The 20196-nt window shown below is 37.9% G+C and overlaps 1 pseudogene; it reads right to left on the bottom strand.

The window, feature by feature from the left end:
• Nucleotides 1-335: 335 nt before the first annotated feature.
• On the bottom strand, nt 336-481 carry LOC127492901 (U2 spliceosomal RNA; annotated as a pseudogene).
• Between the last annotated feature and the right edge of the window lie 19715 nt (nt 482-20196).

The following is a 20196-nucleotide window of genomic DNA, read 5'->3' as shown; positions in this document are numbered from 1 at the left end:
CTTGAGCACTTACATCTTTCATGATCTCTGAACTTTTTATGTAATTCAAAGTCCAGAGTACAATGTCATTCAGAGTCAACAATTCTCAATAAATACAGTTCTCAATAAATATAGAATTAATTTAAAAAGTTCCCAATAAATACAGAATTAAGTGATTAAGTGACTGTTGACCAATTAGGCTTTTCTTCTTACCAAGTATAGAATTTTTCTCAGATAAATTCACAGAATAGATGATGTTGATATCTAGAGGCAATGCAGTCTTTGTTGTGGTAAGGTACCAAAGCATTTTTACAAAACTGGAAACACAGAAGAAAATGATGCAGTGTCACAAGCTAGAAAATTGAAATCATAGGATGTGAATTTGACTCCTGTTTTTTTTTATTTTCAAGATTAAGATAATGATAACATGCAGAGGTTAGACAGAACATTATACTGAATTCGCATATTACACTTGATCTTAGCCAAAAGGCCAAGAAGAGATCTGAATTAGCATATTATAAAGAATTGCAAAATCCTTGTTGTTTTCACTGCCTTATTTTCTGTTATTCCAAGGAATCTGATTGGAACAGTGTCAATGTCTTATAATGTTCACAAACTAAACAGTAAAGCAGGGCAAAGTTGGATCAAGTCTCTAAAAATTATTTGGTTTCCTTGCTATGGCCATGGGATTGACTGATCTTATAGAGCTTACAGCTGCTTACTTGTGTAACTGCTCATAATCATTTCTACTGATTTTCAGAGAAAAAGAGACAAATGGGATTTAGTAGACATTACAGGAGTGCATGCAAGGAGGTGGAAAAAGAGATGTTTTTGTATCTTAAAATTTTTCATTGAGAGAGGGAAGGCTGTGAGGCCAAAGCTAAAGCAATACAAAAGCAGCAGTATCTCCCCTTGACAAAAACACGCCTGGAGGAAAAGCAAAGCCTTGAAATTTAAGAGTTGTTGCATCCTGAGTAGTATTAGGCTGTGTTAGTAGTCTAAAACGTGTTTGCCCAAGGACATTTTGGCATTCCTTCAGTGATTTTCACAGGCCTCTGATGTACTTTTCATCATTTGAAAAAATGAAAGTTCTGTTCAGTATTTGATGTTTGTAGTTGACTCCGTGTAAAGGATGAAGAGAAACTATTGGACTGATGTTCCCTTCCTTGGAATTTCACACTACTCTGTTTTGAAGCATGAGCATGCCACGTAGAATACACTATTACCTGAGTCCCACTAACTGAATTTCTGCAGGCTTGCCCTTCCCACCTGCCATGCAATTCCCTGAGATTTCCAGAGGTAGGAATAATTAAGATTAGTTGGAACCAAGCATAGAAAGGGTCTAGAGAAGTTAAGAATTAACTTGTCAAATCAGATAATTTTTTGTTTCCCTGGCAACATGTGAGAAATTAAAACCTGGACTGGACACTAGTCTCCAGACTGATTGTATAGATTTTTTTTTTTCATTTAGACATCATGAGTTTATTATCTGTCTGCCCACAGTGTCTGTTTTCTCTAATCATTAGCTCCCTGCTTCAGTTGTACTAGCTTGCTAGTCTGGATGAGGCCAAGTAGGAAGGTAGAAACCACTGTCAGCAGAACAAAGTTTTATTTTCTTTTTAAAGATTTATTTATTTGAAAGGCAGATGGGGGGTAGCAGAGAGAGAGAGAGAGAGAGAGAGAGAGAGAGAGAAAATTTCCATCCCCTGTTTCACTTTCCAAATGATCACAAAGGCTGAAGCTGGACCGATTGGAAGCCAGGAGCCCACATGTGTGCAGGGGCCTAAGCACTTGGGCCATCCTCCACTGCTTTCCCAGGTGCATTAGCAGGGAGCTGGATTGGAAGTGGAGCAACCAGGACATGAACTGGCACCCTTATGGGATTCCATCACCGCAGGTGGAGGACTAACCTACCACATGACAAATCAGCCCTAGAATAGGAGTTTTGTTAACTTTTTGGAGAAACTTACCAAAATAAAAATTGAGATGTGCCTGCCAAGATGTCAGAGCTGCTGAAAGAGGGGAGGAAAGCAACTGCGTGTTAGCCTTAGAATCAATCCAATACCTTCATCCCACAATCATTTCAGAAGGGAGTTGGCATGAGCAGGGGGCTGGTGGTGTTGAGAAACAGTGAAGTGGATAAAGAAGTCCCTGAAGGACTAAAACCACTCCAGCCAATGATGCTGAAAAGCTTGTCAGATTCAGCTTTAGCTTCCATTCCCATGAACCACTCCCAAAAGGTGTACAGTACTACACCAACTTTTCTGTCCCTCTGCCTGGGATGCCCGCAACACCACAAGGGGGTCATGGAAACAATCTATGAGTTCCAGCATAATTCCGATTCCCCTGGGAAGTCAAGTACCAGCGATGACTCAGTTTAGTCATTCTAGGGGGGGAAAAAAAGAGGTTGAATTAGGAGCCTAATAACAATCCTCCAAGAATAGTCAAATCGTTATCATTTTAGAATACTCAAATCTATCACACTTTGAGAAACAGGATTTTTAAAAAGAGGTCAAAATGAAGTTATCCCTAGGTGAGTTGAGACTTCAAATAAAGAATGCTTTGAACTGGAGACAAACGATCAGCCTTCATTACTTCCTTAAGGCCTGCCCTGTTTATCTCAACTGATTTGTGCTCAGAGGTATTTTTGTCAGGCAGCGATAGTTGTAAATAGCAATGTTTTACATGACGTAATTGTTTTGACTTTTGTTTTTTGACATCGTTGATTTCTTACCTAGCTGTTTAACTCCTACATAATTTGTTATCAAGATATCACCTACGGGAACTCTGAAATTCCTATCACAAATAGTAGGCCATCACAATGGAAATAAAATGGAGAGAGAGAGAGAGACTAATAACATATAATTATACTGTTTATTAGTGAAAGGAAATTTCTGTTTTGATTAAAGAATATATATCAAAGTAGTAGTTGAATTTAGTTATAAATTCCTTAAATATGAGGGTATTTCAAAAATAAAAATGGAATTAAAATGTGTGCTTTTTAATTATCTATACATAGTTGTTGGGGCCAGCGCTGTGGCACAGCGGGTTAACACCCTGGCCTGAAGCGCCGGCATCCCATATGGTCGCTGGTTCTAGTCCTGGCTGATCCGCTTCCGATCCAGCTCTCTGCTATGGCCTGAGAAAGCAGTAGAAGATGATCCAAGTCCTTGGGCCACTGCACCTGTGTAGGAGACCCGGAAGAAGCTCTTGGCTCCTGGCTTTGGATTGGTGCAGTTCCAGCTGTTGTGGCCAATTGGGGAGTGAACCATTGGATGGAAGACTCCTCTCTCTGTGTAACTCTGACTTTCAAATAGATAAATAAATATTTAAAAAAAAAGGAAGGAAGGCCTGAAGGATTCATCTCTTTTTATATTTTACCCCTTTTGTTATTAATATTATTATTACTACTAATGATATTATTCTATTATTCACAACTGGAAATCACATGTCTTTAGGTCTATATCAGACTCTTGTGAGGATCAGAAGGTAGGAAGGGGACATTTTATACTCAGTGATAGAAATTCTTCTTTGAGTTCTACAGGGACAAAGGTTTATATATTGTTCCAATTAATCAGTTAACATATTTTTTGGAAGTGACTGAAACAGCTAAATACAGAATTCAGTAGCATTTGACTAGAGTGAGTGAAATGCTGCTACCTGAACGGGTTTATCTCTCTATTAAAAATATTGGATCATTTCAGAAAAGCGTAACTTTCACTGAATCTTTTGCCTTTGTATGGAAAATTAGCCATTGTGTTTCGCCTTTTGATGTTCTGCTGCACTAAGGAACCACAGATTTGTTTAGCTTTGCTAATGTTCTATCAACTCTGTGCCTTGCAGATTTAGCCCACAGAGAGTGTGTCTCTCACTGCCAGATCAAGTTTTCCCTAAAACACACATCACACTTCCATCTTCCACTCTAGGGCATTTGCTCCCCAGAAAAGCCCCCTAATGGATATTAGACTAAAATAATAGCATGGCAGTTACAAAGATATTGTTTCTTTTCAAATCTTTCACTACAGAGACAAAAGAGAATGTGCTAATTTGCCTCCTTTTATTCCGTCTTAGAACAATTCATATTAGCTGACTCCCTGGCAATCACCATTCAACCAAACAAACCAATAAATCAACAGAAAAATTACTTGTGAGATAAATATGATCTAAACTGTCACTGCAGAAAGGCCAGTGAAGAATCATTTAATGCAGAACTCAAGCAACTGGGGTCAATTTCCAAACGATGATTTCAACAGTGGCCTTCACTGAAATGCATAGTTGAACAAGGCATATTTACAGTACATAATAAATGTTTAAGTTAGATTAATTAGTATGTATAGTTGAGGCTTTCTTACTGTTTAGAATTATTTGCCTTGCTAAAGTAGTAAATCTAGATGAGCTGAGAGCTCAAATGATTCTAATAACAACACTTGGCATTTGTACAGTGCATTATATTTTCTAAGTACTTTATAATTACAGTATTAATTAGTTAAGTGACACAGTGATCTTGTGAAGAGGTCTACATCATTATCCCCTTTTACAAATGAGGAAGCATTAAATGCAATGCAGACAACAATTCACACAGCAAGTAAATCAGGTTAAGACTGAAAAAACTTGGGGATGACTTGTACATGTTTCATGCTGCATTTTTTCAAGAACAATTTATTGTGGTGTCATGATCTCTTGTCTTAACTGGGTAATATCCTCACATACTAGGTAGTTTCCTTCCAAATACACATTTTTAGAAACCCAACAGAGTGAACAAGGAATAGGCAAGAAAGAATTCTTTTACTAATTGTGTCCTGTTTCTTTTATTGACCTTCCGTTGTACACTTGAATTGGAGGTGTGGAGCAGGTACCATATTGGGGAACCGAGTAGCTTCCTGGAGGACCCAGTCTCCTTCCTCAGAAGCAAGCAAGCATAGTCTGTCCATTTCTGGAATGTCTCTGCTGCTTCATGTCAGTGCAAGGGGAAATGATAACTTTAAAGGCTAATGAGGCTGTGGCCAGCACCGCGGCTCAATAGGCTAATCCTCTGCCTACGGCGCAGGCACCTTGGGTTCTAGTCCCGGTCGGGGCGCTGGATTCTTTCCCGGTTGCCCCTCTTCCTGGCCAGCTCTCTGCTGTGGCCCGGGAGTGCAGAGGAAGATGGCCCAAGTACTTGGGCCCTGCACCCCATGTGAGACCAGGATAAATATCTGGCTCCTGCCATCGGATCAGCGCGGTGCGCCTGCCACAGTGCACCAGCCGCAGTGGCCATTGGAGCGTGAACCAACGGCAAAGGAAGACCTTTCTCTCTGTCTCTCTCTCTCACTGTCCACTCTACCTGTCAAAAAAAAAAAAAAAAAAGGCTAATGAGGCTATGAAATTCAATGAAAACCCTTTGGCTTATGATCACAATACAAATTAACTAGGGTTTCCAAAATATTATGGGATGATTTTATATTATGTCAAGCGACAATTTCTAACAATTTCTAATTTTTTGTTACGGTTTCTGAGAGGGACCCTAAAATTAATAACAAGGCTTCTGTACTCAATTCATTTCTAGTTTTCTACAAGAGATAAACACATAAATTAGAGCAATACATGGTGAATAATTATTTTTGTTGCACTTTCAATCAGGCATAGTTTTAGGGAATGCAACAATTAATAAAACTGGAAAAATTGTTTCCGATGTAGTGTATATTTTTACTGGGTAAAGAAAAAAATATATAGTCACTGTGATATAAGAGACGTAGAATATGTACAGAGGAGACATGAAGGAAGGAGTCGCCAGTGTTAGTTCATCCAAGGGATGCTGTGGTCAGGAAAGGCTTCGGTGATGACGCAGCATTTTGGTTTTTTGTGACGAAATGAGTGCAAGAGAGAACATTACAGTAGCTGGAAGGGGAGGAGGTGGCTGGAGGATGTATGGGAAATGAAATGGGAAAAGGTCAGGAGTGCAGAAAAAGAACTAAGCAGTGAATGTCTGGTGGACAAAGACTTGGCCATGTGACTACTAAAACACTCTGGAGGGACAGTAGGTGATGTCTCAAGCACTTGTACCCCTGCCACCCATGCGGGAGACCTCGAGTGAGTTCTTGCCCTGGCTTTGTCCTGGGCCCATCCCAGCTGTTGGAAGCATCTGGGGAGTGAACCAATGGATGGAAGATTCTCTCTCTCTCTCTCTCTCTCTCTCTCTCTCTCTCTCTATCTCAGTGAGAAGTTATCAATTTAAATACTCACTGTGTGCACAAACACATTGTTAGGAATGCAATACACACTATGGTTTTTCTCCTGTCATTATGCTTCCATTAGTACAAGGACCACTGTTTTCTTTACTTTTACATCTGATTCCTAATACAAGTCCTTGGTATATAGAAACACCTAAACATCATTTACATCATTTACATCATTACATCATTTACATCATTTACATCATTTGTTGAATGAGTTACAAATTTCAAAATCCTTGCAAAGAAAAGTGCTGAAGTTGAAGCAAGAAGCTAGTAGGTGTGAGGTGGGTTCCCCTCTGAGTGCAGCGAAGTAGAGCAGTCAAGCATGACAGTTACATGGAGTGGATTTCTTATCTACAGTTAGGCAGCCAATTTCCACAAGGCTCGGGAAAGCTGTCCAGGGCACATGGAGTGTCAACTGTGTGTCTCCCACTTGTACTGAAGTTGTGAGGCCCAAGAAAGTAGTCCAGTTTGGGTCTGATGACCCGTGAAGAGATGATTTGTCAGGATGAAGTATTGAAAAGATTTCGTGTTCCTGGGTGTGGGAGGATGGACCTGAAGCAGAGCGGGCTGTTCTTGCCAGCTCCTCTTGTCTTAGAATGCTGCATTACCTGGGACAGTCCTTTGGTGTGGCAGCTAAGGTGCTGCCTGGGACACTTGCCTTCTAATTGGAGTGCCTGGGTTCAAGACCTGGCTGTGATTCCACTTTTAGTTTCCAGCTAATGTTCAGCCTGGGAGGCAGCAGGCGATGGCTCAAGTGGTTGGGTCCCTGAAACCCTTGTGGGAGACTTGTACTGAATTCCTGGTTCTTGGCTTTTGCCATTTCATGGGAAATTAGAGACTGGTTGTCTTTTCCTTTCTCAAATAAATAAACAAATATACCTTTTAAAATGTATCCCCTTACATTCTACAGTCATTCTTGAAAAATTCAGGCAGCACAGTTGGAGGAACTGAGTTGGTTCAGGGCTATGTTAACAAACGTCCTGAATTGGGGCTTAGTACTCAATGAGGTTATTTTCCCTTCTCTTTTACTTTTTAAAAGAATTGAGAGGAAATTACTACTGGAAGAAAAGCACTTTGGTGAAAATGGATTTTGTATAGAGCTAATGTAAACACTGTCTACATTGGTTTTCTCAAGAATGAAGAGAAACTGTTATATAATGTATATATGTAATAATTGTTACATATTATATGTGAAATATAGTAATGTATTATATATAATCAATATTTATGTGCTCTACTCAACTTTTTTTGGTCTTTCCCAGCAACAACATAACCACAAGGAAGAGCCTGATAAGCTGCAGCTAATAACATAGTGTTTTTTTTTTTTTTCCTGTGAAAATAGCCTTATGTATATCCTTGAGCAAAGAACAATTTATCTGGAAGTTACTTTCCTCTCATGTATAAAATAATTGTAATAACTATCTTGACTATATTTTTAAATTTTTTTATTTAATAAATACAAATTTCCAAAGTACAGCTTTTGGATTACAGTGGCTCCCCCCACCCCATAATCTCCCACCCACCTGCAACCCTCCCATCTCCCGCTCCCTCTCCCATCCCATTCACATCATTATTCATTTTCAGTTATCTGTATATACAGAAGATCAATTTAGTATATACTAAGTAAAGATTTCAACAGTTTGCACCCACACAGAAACACAAAGCATAAAGTACTGTTTGAGTACTAGTTATACCATTAATTCACATAGTACAACACATTAAGGACAGAGACCCTACATGGGGAGTAAGTGCAGAGTGACTCCTGTTGTTGATTTAATAATTGACACTCTTGTTTATGGTGTCAGTAATCACCCAAGACTCTTGTCATGAGTTGCCAAGGCTATGGAAGCCTAATTATGTTATTCAGATATTAGAAAATGAAATTAGACAGGAGGAAAATGTAAGACAGGAATAAAATATTTTTATCTTTGGATTTTAGGACTCTAAGTATCCCAGTTATTTTATCACAAGACTATTATGAATGTTAGGGTGACATGGGAAGGGTGTGCATTACAAAAACAATCCAACAAAGTTCATGTTTTTTTTTTTTATAAAAATAAAATGGAAGAAAACATCCCTTCTATAATTGTAACCCAAAAGATGAATATACTATGGACTGAATTGCCCCTCCCCCAATTTTTATGTTGATGTTCTAACCTCAGATGAGACCTTGTCTGGTGCAAGCAAGAAATTAAGGATAAACTGGATCATAAAGATGGGACCCCAGTCCTACAGGATTAATGTCTTTATAGCCAGAGGCAATAGAGAGCCTGTACCATCTTCAAGGTAAGGACACAGCAAGAAAGCAATTGTCTGCAAGTCAGGAAGTGAGCCCTCCCTAGACATCAAATATTGTGAGATCCTTGATATTGGGCTTTTCAGACTTCAGAGCTCATCCAGTGAATTCCCAATGATTAAGCTAATCAGTTTATGCAATTTTGTTATGACAGCTTGAGTAGATCCATATAAATACTAAGGAATAAAAGACTAAGAAATGTGTGTGACATAAAAATAGTTTTGACAATATGGTAACTTATATGGAAAGGTAATTGTATTCAAGGACAGGGAGACTCCAGTTTCCTCAAAATAACCATCAGCTTTAAAACAGTATACAAATTCAATGTTATATTAATAAAAAATTTAAAAATGGTTTAGTGATTGAAAAAATACTGGAACATATATACACAAATAAACTAGACAGAATATACAGTAGTCTGCTTTAGTGGGAACTGTGTTCCAAGACACACAGTGGATGCCTGAAATAATGAAACCCTGTGTATAAATATTTTCCTATTCATATAAACCTGTGATAAAATTAATTTATACACAAGGTAAGTTAAGCATTTAACAATAACTAATAATCAAATAGAATAATTATAACAATATACCAAAATAAAAATTATGGAACTGTAGTCTGGCTTTCTGTGAAGATACCTTGTTTTATTTTAATATAAATGAAGCCCTTTACGGCTTCTGTTTGGCACATCCAAATTTCCAGCTTCATTTGTATAAGTCAGGTTTTCTTTGTTATAAGGAAATGCCTGAGGATGTGTACACTAGAAAGAAATAGAGATTTATTTAGCAGAGTTTTGGAGGCTGAAATTCCAAAGAACATATTGTCAGCTAAGGTGAGGGCCCCTCTTCCTCACAATGGCGGGAGAGATCATTTGCTGAGAAAGGAAGCAGAGCGTGTCGAGGTGCTATAATTGCAACCTGCCTTAGCAGTCTCTTAACAGTGCCACAAATGGTAACGAAGGTTCCAACAGATGAACCTTTGGAAGACGTACTCAAACTAAACCTAAACAATGGCACTACTCTTGTGTTTTGGTGCTACTATTGAGTAAAATGAGTTACTCGAATGTAAACACTGTGGCACTGGGGTAGCCAAACTGAAAACTGACATGCCTACTAAGTGACTAATGGGCTGGTAGCATATACAGTGTGGATACAATGCACAGAGGGATGATCCCTGTCCCAACAGGATACAACTGGATGGCACAATACTTCATCATGCTACCAGAGTGGTGTGCCATATAAAACCTAGAGATGATTTCTGGAATATTCCATTTAATATTTTCATATCATCATTGACTATGTGTAAATAAAGCTGTGGATAAGTGGCAACTACTATAAGAAAATTCAGAGAAATGAGAATAATGAGAAAGTATTAGCCAGGGAGCATGAAAAGCCTCAATAAACAAATTTCACTGGCCATAGATGAAAATTAGACAAATAAATAGGAAGGTAAATATATGACAAACATTTATTCAAATAAGAGTAGATAACCAACACTAAGAAAATATAAAACAAAGAACACATATGAAAAATGTATTTCTAAGTCATATATATATAATTAAGGACTGGCATATGTAAAGAACTTTTACAACTCAGTAATAAGAAAATAAATTTGTATTTAAAAATGGACAAAAATTTGAACATAAATGTTTATAACAACATTTAATCTTGTTTAACATCATCTATCATTTGGGAAATGTAAATAAAGACCATAATTAAATAATGCTCATATCTACTAAGAATTGTTAAATATAAAATAATAATAATAATTACAATAATACTGTAAAAAGACATATTAGGCTATGGAGCAACATTATCTCTCTGATGTCGTTGAGGATATGATAGTTTGGAAAGCAATTAAGTAGTTTATTATCTACTTAAACATAAACTAAATATGATCCTATAACCTCATTCCCTGCTTTCTACGCATTTTCCTGAGAAAAGGGGAAACATTTGTCCACAAAAGGAGCTAACTGAGAATTGCCAGGAGATTCCAATTCAACCCAAGAAGGTGGCACATACCTTTTGCATGTACCAAGTGATCAGTTTAAGTTCATAATTGATCATAATGATAGGATTAAATATCAAAGGGATCACATAAACAAGACTAGTGTCTGCTAATACTAACTGATAGAATTAAAAAGGAGAGAACAATCCAACATGGGAAGCGGGATACACAGCAGACTCATAGAATGGCAGATGTCCTAAACAGCACTCTGGCCTCAGAATCAGCCCTTAAGGCATCCGGATCCGGCTAAAAAGCCCGTGAGAGTTTCTCAGGCATGGAAAGCCAAGACACTCTGGCAAAAAAAAAAAAAAAAAAAAAAATCCCTACATGAAAGATCTCTGTAAGTGAGATCCCAGCGGAAAGAATAGGCCATCAAAGAAGGAGGTACCTTTCTCTGAAGGGAGGAGAGAACTTCCACTTTGACTATGGCCTTGTCTACCTAAGAGTGGAGTTTGTGGACTCAAGAGGCTTCCATAACCGTGGCAGCTCATGACAAGAGCCTCAGGTGATTACTGACGTCATAAATAAGAGTGTCAATTGTTAAATCAACAACAGGAGTCACTGTGCACCTACTCCCCATGTAGGCTCTCTGTCTTTAAGTGTTGCACTCTGCAAATTAACAGTAAAACTAGTACTCAAACAGTACTTTATATACTTTGTGTATCTGTGTTGGGTGTAAACCGTTGAAATTGTTATTTAGTATATACCAAGTTGATCTTCTATATATACAGATAATTGAAAATGAATCTTGATAAAGAATGGGATGGTAGAGGGAGTGGGAGATGGGATGGTTTTGGGTGGGAGGGAGGTTACGGGGGGAAAAGCCGCTATAATCTGTAAGTTGTACTTTGGAAATTTATATTTATTAAATAAAAGTTGAAAAAATTGAATCTTAAAAGCATCTTGATAAAAAAAGTTAATAAATAAAAAGCTCTAGACGTAAAAAGTTACTCTTCAAACATGTTTACGGGACTTTATAGAAAGGACAATACTATAGGCTTTATAGAAAGGACAGTACTGTTGGCTGCCTGGTGAAAGGGAATGAAAAAGGGGCCATGAGGGGACCTTGAGGATAATGGAAATGGTCTACATCTTGATTGTGGTGTATTTGCATAACTGTATTTATCTGTCAAAACTATATGCTTTACAAGAATGAATTTTAATGTTTGCAAATTATATCCCTACACACACACACACACACGTATACATATCCCAAACTATATACCTGACTAAAAGTGAATCAGAAGGCCCTTGAAGTGAGATTTAAGATATTGGTTCAGAGAAGTAAATTACACTTAAATATATTGTAAAGTTCTATGCAGCTATCAAAAAGAATGTGGTAATGCATACATACAATTATGAAGACTTTGCTAAGGTACAGCATGAGGTTTAAAACAAAAGGTCTGGTGCATACCAAGGTTCAATCATGAAGAGAGAGTGTCTGAATATGCCCATAAACTAGTGAGGGACTTGAATCAGCTGTCAACAAAAAAAAGTCCAGGACCATATGGCTACATCAGTGATTTTTACCACATATTTAAAGAAGAATTACTACAAATCCTTCCTCAAACTCTTACACTGAAGAAGAGGAAACAAATGCAAAGTCATCTCATGAGGCCAACATTACCTCAACACAAAGTCAAACAGACATGAAGGGAACCTGCAGACCAATATTCCTGCGGATTATTAACGAAAACATCCTCAGCAAAATACCAGCAAAGAGAATTCGACAGCGCATTAAAAGGATTATACACCATGACCAAGTGTGATTTATTCCTGGAATGCAAAATGATTCAACATATGAAAATCAATCAACCTAATACACCACATTAACAGAATGGAGGCAAAAAAAGATTATCTCAATTGATGCAGAAAAGAACTAGACAGAATTCAGCTTCCTTTTATGATAAAAAGAAGCCCACTCAACAAATTAGGTATTGAAAGTAGAATTATCATATCATCCAACAATTATACTGCTAGTGTGCACCCCCAACGTTGAAAGTGGAGCCTTGCAGAAATATTTGCACACCCATGTTCATAGCAGCCTTACTCATAGTAGCCAAGAAGTAGAAGCAACGCCAAGTTTCCATCAACTGATGGATGGATAAAGAAGTTGTGGTATATACATGCAATGGAATATTATTCAGCCTTAAAAAGTTTGGAATTTATGAAACATGGTTCAGCATAGATTCACCTTGAGGACAATATGATAAATGAAATCAACAAGCTACAAAAGACAAATACTTTTGTATAATTCCACTTACATGAGGTACACAGGGTAGTCAAATTGGTTGAGAGCAAAAGTAGAACAAAAGTTCCTAGGAACTCTCAAGGATGTGAGAATGAGACATATTTGGCTAATGAGTATAAAGTTTCAGTTTTGCAAGATGAAGCTCATTCTGGACACTGATTATACAACAACAGGAATGTATTTAACACTATTGGACTAAACACTAAGTAACAAAGATGGTAAATTTTATGTGCATAAAAGATTGAAAACAAGCAAGGTACAGAGTAGCAGTCATTGTATACCACCATTTATATAATTAAGAAGTCATAAAGAGGGGTGGTGCTGTGGCATAGTGGGCTAAGCATTTGCCTGCAGCACCGGTATCCCATATGAGCTCTGGTTTTGTCCCGGCTGCTCCTCTTTCAATCCAGCTTGGTTCATGTCCTGGCTGCTCCTCTTCCGATCCAGCTCTCTGCTATAGCCTGTGAAAGCAGTAAAAGGTGGCGGAAGTACTTAGGCCCCTGCACCTGTGTGAGAGACCTAGACAAAGCTCCTGGCTCCTGCCTTCAGATCAACTCAGTTCCAGTCGAAGTAACCACCTGGGGAGTGTGGATGGAAGATCTCCCTCTCTCTGTAATTCTACCTTTCAAATAAATAAATAAAATCTTTAAGAAAGACATAACCCATAAACAGTCATAGAGAGCATTAAGGAAAAAAGGGAGGACAAATTTTGTGTTTATTTTTACCTTTGACCAATTTTAGAATTTTGTTCATAATATGTGGTACATATTCTTTAAGGAAAAGTACTTAGAAAGCTAAATTGACAGATAGGTAGGTATGTCTGTAGGAATCGAGACCAAAATATATGAATATATGGTTGGATTGGATCAAGTGTATTTGTTATTTGATCAATTCTGATCCATATAAAGGCAGTCTCATAAAATTCAATAAAACAGAGAGGAATTTGTAAGAAAAAAAACAATATACTTATCTGATATTTAAATTCCTTTCCAGTTTTGATTTTATGCATCTAAAAAAGATAGCTGCAAAACATAGATCTCAAATTAGTGTTAAAAATGTTACAAGTCTATTGAGTTCTTGACATCATAGCCTAAATTACTTCATTTAAAATTCTGCTTGCGAAGCATTGTTTTTTGTTAGACATTTCAGCTCATAGAATTCTAAGATTAGAAATTAGGCCTTACTACGTAGGTTATATGTAGTACATTTATTGAGACAATGTGGACATTTGTAGCATCTTTGAGGATATTTCTAGACAACTCTTTCTTTGTTGATTGATTATTATAGGGTGTTTTCCATGTAATAATTACACCAAGAGGGAGTGCTTGCTTGTTTTCAGAAATGGCATTGCCCGTTTTGGATCCACATCAGTATAAAAGACTCGGAGCAGAAAAGCCATGATTGTGAATGGGAAGAAACTCATAGGGTTTAGTTCAAAAATTTTTTTTCACTTGTGATGGCGCTCATGTTCCTTAGGCAGATGATGTATAGTAATAGTTGAAGTATATAATAAATATCCTTCCTTACTAATGTATTACATTTTATTAGCTAGATCAATATTGCTGTAATTTCCACCCATTAGCATCTCATTGCTGTAAAGTACATAAAAATATTTACATTAACACTGATCAAAATTGCAACAGCGTATATTAAAATATGAATGACATATAATCAGAATTTTCTGTTTCTACTGCCTCCAGTTATTTGTGACCCCAGATATGAAGTTCAAGTTTATACTTAATAGCACAATTATGTAAATCTGTAATTCTAACACTGAATTACAGCTGGTAATGATCAATAATTATATTTATGTATGATGTGAAGTTAATACTGCCACCATAGATTAATGTAAACAACAAAATTATTTCTGCAGTCGAGAGCTAACAAATCATCATAAACAAAGAGAACTGAAACAATCCCTTCAGAGCCTAATTCCTCCAGCAGAGTAAACAGATTTTTCATTCCCAATGAATGTAAAAGCCCCGATTAGAGAGATCTCGACTCCACCAAGCACACCACCAGGGCTGAGGGTTTCAGTACACTTTTCAATTTATGTTTTAGCCTTTAGAAAAGGGAAATGTTCTGAAGTACCTGGGAAGGCTTTTTTGAGAAAAGTACTGAAGAGGGTGGCAGATGGAGAAAAGCAGAGATTCCAGAAAAACACAACCAGCCAATTTAAAACACAGTTTGTCCGATGTTTGCAATCTTTGATACATTATAGATTTTAAAGTCTTCCCACAAAAACAATATATTAGGAAACACAACAATGTTATAGAGCTATGATGTCCAGTGTGATCTTTTATGGTATTTAAGGCTATAGAGGAAAGAAAAAAAGCAGAAAACTGTTCCATATATGAGAGAAATTTTTAACAATTAGGAATTTCAGAACTACAGATGTAGGAATAAGACACAGGAATCACATTACATAGTTCTCTATCACTTAGTGCTATGTAAACAGTAGATACTTCATATGTGTACGTGGATTGGGATAAGCCATGCTGCAATACAATGAAATGAATTGAAGAAGAACAAATCCAATATTATATAATGATTATGCACATTGCTAGGACAAAACTTGGTTTCACATATCCTGCTTCAGCAGTAAGTTTAAAAGTTGAGGGATTGACATGGGAGAAAAGGCATTTATTTTGGTTTTATCATTTGTTGTTCAGTTATTTTTAGATAGTATACATATAGTGTTTCCTAGGGGCAAGAACAAGGCACTTTGCATACAGTAACGTTATTTCTCATAATTAATCTGTGAAAATGAGCACCATCAATATTTCCACTTTACAGATAAGAAAGCTGAGGCACAGAGGGCTCAGGTTCACATAGTTAGTAAATGGAGGAGGTAAACTTAAAGAGCTTTTCCTGAAACTAAAAGCATGTCTTTGCATTGGACCACACTACATAATCCAAATTTTCAGCTTTATTCAGTGGAATTCTGTTAAAATGCAGTTCTTGGTTTCTTAACTTAGGCCAACTAAGCTAGAGATTAAACAAGACTACTCTATTCTCTTCTTCCTGGCACTATAGACACTTGGGTGTCCTGATTCCTTTTGTTTGGGGGCTGGCTTCTGTATTGTAGGATACTTGGCGTTTCCCCTGCCTACCACTCCCCAGATGTCAGAAGCACCTCTCCCTCCAGTTGCCATGGGCAAAAGGTGCCCTGGGTAGCAAAGTCACTCCCACGTGAGAACTACTATCTTTGCCAAATTCAACAGCTGTATATTGTAAAATGTATTTCCAATCAATTTTTTCAATAACATTCAATCAGAGTCAGATAGTCTCTGTATTCCCAATTTACCTAGGCAACTTCCCATCTTGATGTTATCAAAGATGAATCTGGGAAATTAAAGCTGACAATAGAAATTAGTCATTTCTCTGTCACAGTCCCTCACGATGCTGTTGCAAGTGATGAGTGGCCTCCCTTGTCTTTTATGGATTTTCTTCTCTGACAGCTTATTTTTCACTCATGACTGTATTGAATATAGCTAGTCATTGGGAGCAGATCATTTCTACTGCTCCAAACCAAGGGCTACAACTACTTCACAGATCCACAGATTGACAGAGTCTGACATAGTAAGTGAAATCCTCCTTATCCCATGAAAAGTTCAAGTTTCTTTTAAAAGTCGTCTTAACAGTATAATTGCATTCACTCTCATGCTAAATATACTTTTCTTTGGTTGGCAGAAGGATTTACTGGCAATAGCCAAATTCTCAATCTGAGTAACTCTTAACCCTCATACAGAAGTCCCTTGTGATGTGGTTTTCCTTGTAAAATCTCCCCCAGTGGCCTAGAATGATGGATTTACCTGTATCACCTGGGCCGTGTGGCCATTCTCAGGCTACTTCATGAAGAATAATCTTTTTCATGGAGATTTTCAAGGCAAAGATGATGCAAAAAAAAAAAAAAAACACCACAACATGCAGATGTGTGTGATGTATTTATTACATACACATCTCTATAGTATTTACTATGAAATGGTCACTGATGCAAGGATTTACAAAAATTAGCTCATGGAGCTCATAGAAGCCCTTATGAGGTAAACATTAAGATTTTCATTATCATTTCAACTTCAGAACCAAAGACGTTGAAGAACACAAAGTTCAAATAACTGGTCCGAGGTCATCAGACTAAGGAGTAGCAGAATCCAGATTTGGACACTGTGCATCTGGAGTCTGGAGTCGGCAGGCACGCAAGTCCTGCTGCTGCCCTGGAATGTGACACAGCATTTGAAAGGGAGTCTACTGTTTTTCTAACTTGGAAATATTTCCACAGTTCTGCAAAGAAAGAGTTCTGACTGTTAATATTTCTATTCAGGTAAAGAATTCCATTGGTCAGGGAGTTGAAGGTTTTGAGACAATGTTCTCATCCAGAATGTGCTACAGAAGTCCCTAAGTCAAAGCTCTGCATGCAGGAATCTCTCTCTCTCTCTCTCTCTCTCTCTCTCTCTCTCTCTTCCTCTCCCTCTCCCTCTCCCTCTCTCTTTGTGTGTGTGCGTGTGTGTGTGTGTGTGTGTCTTTTGGACCACATAAAGTTTGTGTTTTTGCATTAGTTGCCAACATTTAAAAAATTGAGAAAATTTTCAGAAAAATATGGTTTTCTGGTTTCTCTGGAAATAATTGGAAGATCAGAAAGTAACAGATTTCATTTTCTTATATGGCAACAATCTGTCACAAGTGAGCAGCTGTACTTTCTGAATGTTATATTTCAAGTCCAATACTCTATTGTGTTGCATGTTGCCAGTCTCACAGTCCATAGGGATCTGACTTTGAGACTAGTCTTTAGTTCCAAGAAAACTCAAAAGGAAAAATACAGAACTTCTAAGAAGTGACCAGTCTCTAAAAGTTGGAAATAAGGTGTAATCATAGACATAGAAAAACGTCTGGAGAGCAATGATTAAGTCTGGATTAGAAATTACAACATAAAAAATTAATCAGTGGGATTCTGTGTAACATGACTATCACACTATCTCGGAGGAGGCATCATTATTCTCTCTTTAATGTGAAGAAGGAATTTAAGCAAGTGGGGTGGAGCTGATTGCTAAATTGACCAGATGTGCAGAACAGAGATTTGCAGAAGATTCTAATATGGATCCCTGGAGATGGCGCTGTGGTACAGTAGGTTAATGCTCCAGTTGTGGTGCCAGCATCCCATATGGACACTGGTTCTAGTCCTGGTTGCTCCTCTTCCGATCCAGCTATCTACTAGTGGCTTGGGAAAGCAGTAGAAGATGACGCAAGCGCTTGGGCCCCTGCACATGCATGGGAGACCCAAAAGAAGCTCCTGGCTCCTGGTTTTGGATCATCCCAGCTTTGGCCCTTGCAGCCACTTGGGGAGTGAACTAGTGGATGGAAGACCTTTCTCTCAGTCTCCCCCTCTCACTGCCTGTAACTCTACCCTCCCCCAAATAAATACGTAATAAAATATTTTTTAAAATATGGATCCCCATTATTGTACATGAAAACATGGATTATTCTGATAAAAATATCATTTCCTGTAGGCTTTGAATATTACTTGAGCTTAATTTTGAGCGAAGAACTGTATCATCCTATGTGATTCCCTACTGAGCATATTCTCTGTTCTACATGGAACACCTTCCCTGAATCCATGAACAGGGGAAATGTTTAGTGATTTACTTGATGGGAGAGAATATGCTATTAAAAATTTCTTCGACTTCATTTAGCTAGACACTAGAATTTCACAAGGGCCCAACAGGGGTGAAATGGTTTAATATAGAATAATCAGCAATTAGTTAGGTCAAGTAGCTGGGAGACTTTATAAATTATCTGTGACTATGTGGCAAGAGCTTAGTAGGGCAGTTAGTGGAATGCTTTGAAAAGAAATCTAAAAGCAATTGATTTTAAATAACAGAGATTTAAGAAAAAAGTGCCAGGGCTGACATTGTGGTATAGCTGGTAAAGCCACTGCCTGGGATGCCAGCATCCCATATGGGCACTGGTTCATGTCCCAGCTGCTCCACTTCTGATCCAGCTCCCTGCTAATGTGCCTGGGAAAGCAGCAGAAGATGACCCAAGTGTTTGCACTCCTGCTCTCATATGGGAGACTTTGAAGAAGTTCCTGGCTCCTGGCTTTGACCTGACCCAGCCCTGGCTGTTGCAGCTATCTAGGGAGTGAACCAGTGGGTGGAAGGTCACTATCTCTCTCTCTGACTTTCAAATAAAATAAATACCTCTTTAAAAAACACAAGGAAGAAAGGATCAGGACAGGCATTTGGTCTGGTGGTCAAGATGCCAGCATCCCATTTCTGAGTGTTGTGTTTGATACCCAACTGTGATTACTGATTCCAGCTAAAAAGAGAAGGAACTTTGAGCAAGGAGACACACACATGTTGTCATCTTACTTGTTCCTTATAGAAAGACAGAAACTACATAAAACCTCTGGAGTCACATTTGCATTAGTCACTTCACAAATTCCATTTTCAAGGAAACATTTTGCAGAAATCATAATATTATTGAGGCGTTAATCTAATTGCTTGGATATGCTCACTGGCATTTGGTATCCTATAGTATCTTGATTGATAATACCTGTGAAGCTGAAACTAAACTTGAGCCACTGCAGGTGGATTAAGGCTATTCGGCAATCAGCCCATCCATTTAAGAACTAGATGATTAAAATGTGATTAGAGGATAAAGCCAAACCTTTATAATAAAAGAAGAGTATTTAAAGAATGAGTGAGGGGATATGACTTGAGGCCCAATACCCAAAGGAGAAAAATTCAGTGGATAGCCCCCAAGCCACAGGTCATTGGCAAGCCAAGACACTGTGGCAAAAAATGTTCTACATGAAGGATCTCTGTGAGTGAGATCTCAGTGGAAAGAAGTGGCCATCAAAGAAGGAGATACTTTTCTCTGAAGGGAGGAGAGAACTTCCACTTTGCTTATGGCCCTGTCTAAGTACTGACATATTGTGGATTCAAAAAGTTTCCATAGCCTAGGCAGCTCATGGCAAGAGACTTGGGTGATCACTGATGTCATACCTAAGAGCATTGCTAAATTAACAAGAGTCACTGTGCACTTACTCCCCATGTAGGATCTCTGTCCTCAATGAGTTGTATTGTGAGAATTAACTGTAAAACTTGTTCTCAAACAGTTGGTTTTGGTGCATGTGTGTGAAAATTGTTGAAATATTTACTTACTATAGAGTTGGTCTTTGTATAAAGTTAGTTGAAAATGAATCTTAATGGAGAATGGGATAGGGAATGGGAGAGGGAGGAAGAGATGGGGTGAAAGTGGGGGTGGAAGGGCGGGTATGGTGGGAAGAATCACTGTTTTCCTAAAGTTGTAATTATGAAATTTGTAGTCATTAAATAAAAGGTTTCTTTGGGGGAAAAAGAGTAGTGCCTTACAAGTAGAAAATTCCATTTAGTTAGTGACCAGATACAGTTGAAGATGAAGCCTACAGCAACAGGTCATCCACATCA

This window comes from Oryctolagus cuniculus, chromosome 14 (assembly GCF_051225735.1).
Source record: "Oryctolagus cuniculus isolate XC-2025 breed Fujian yellow rabbit chromosome 14, ASM5122573v1, whole genome shotgun sequence".
Taxonomy (NCBI): domain Eukaryota; kingdom Metazoa; phylum Chordata; class Mammalia; order Lagomorpha; family Leporidae; genus Oryctolagus; species Oryctolagus cuniculus.
This window is presented reverse-complemented; position numbering and strand designations above follow the sequence as displayed.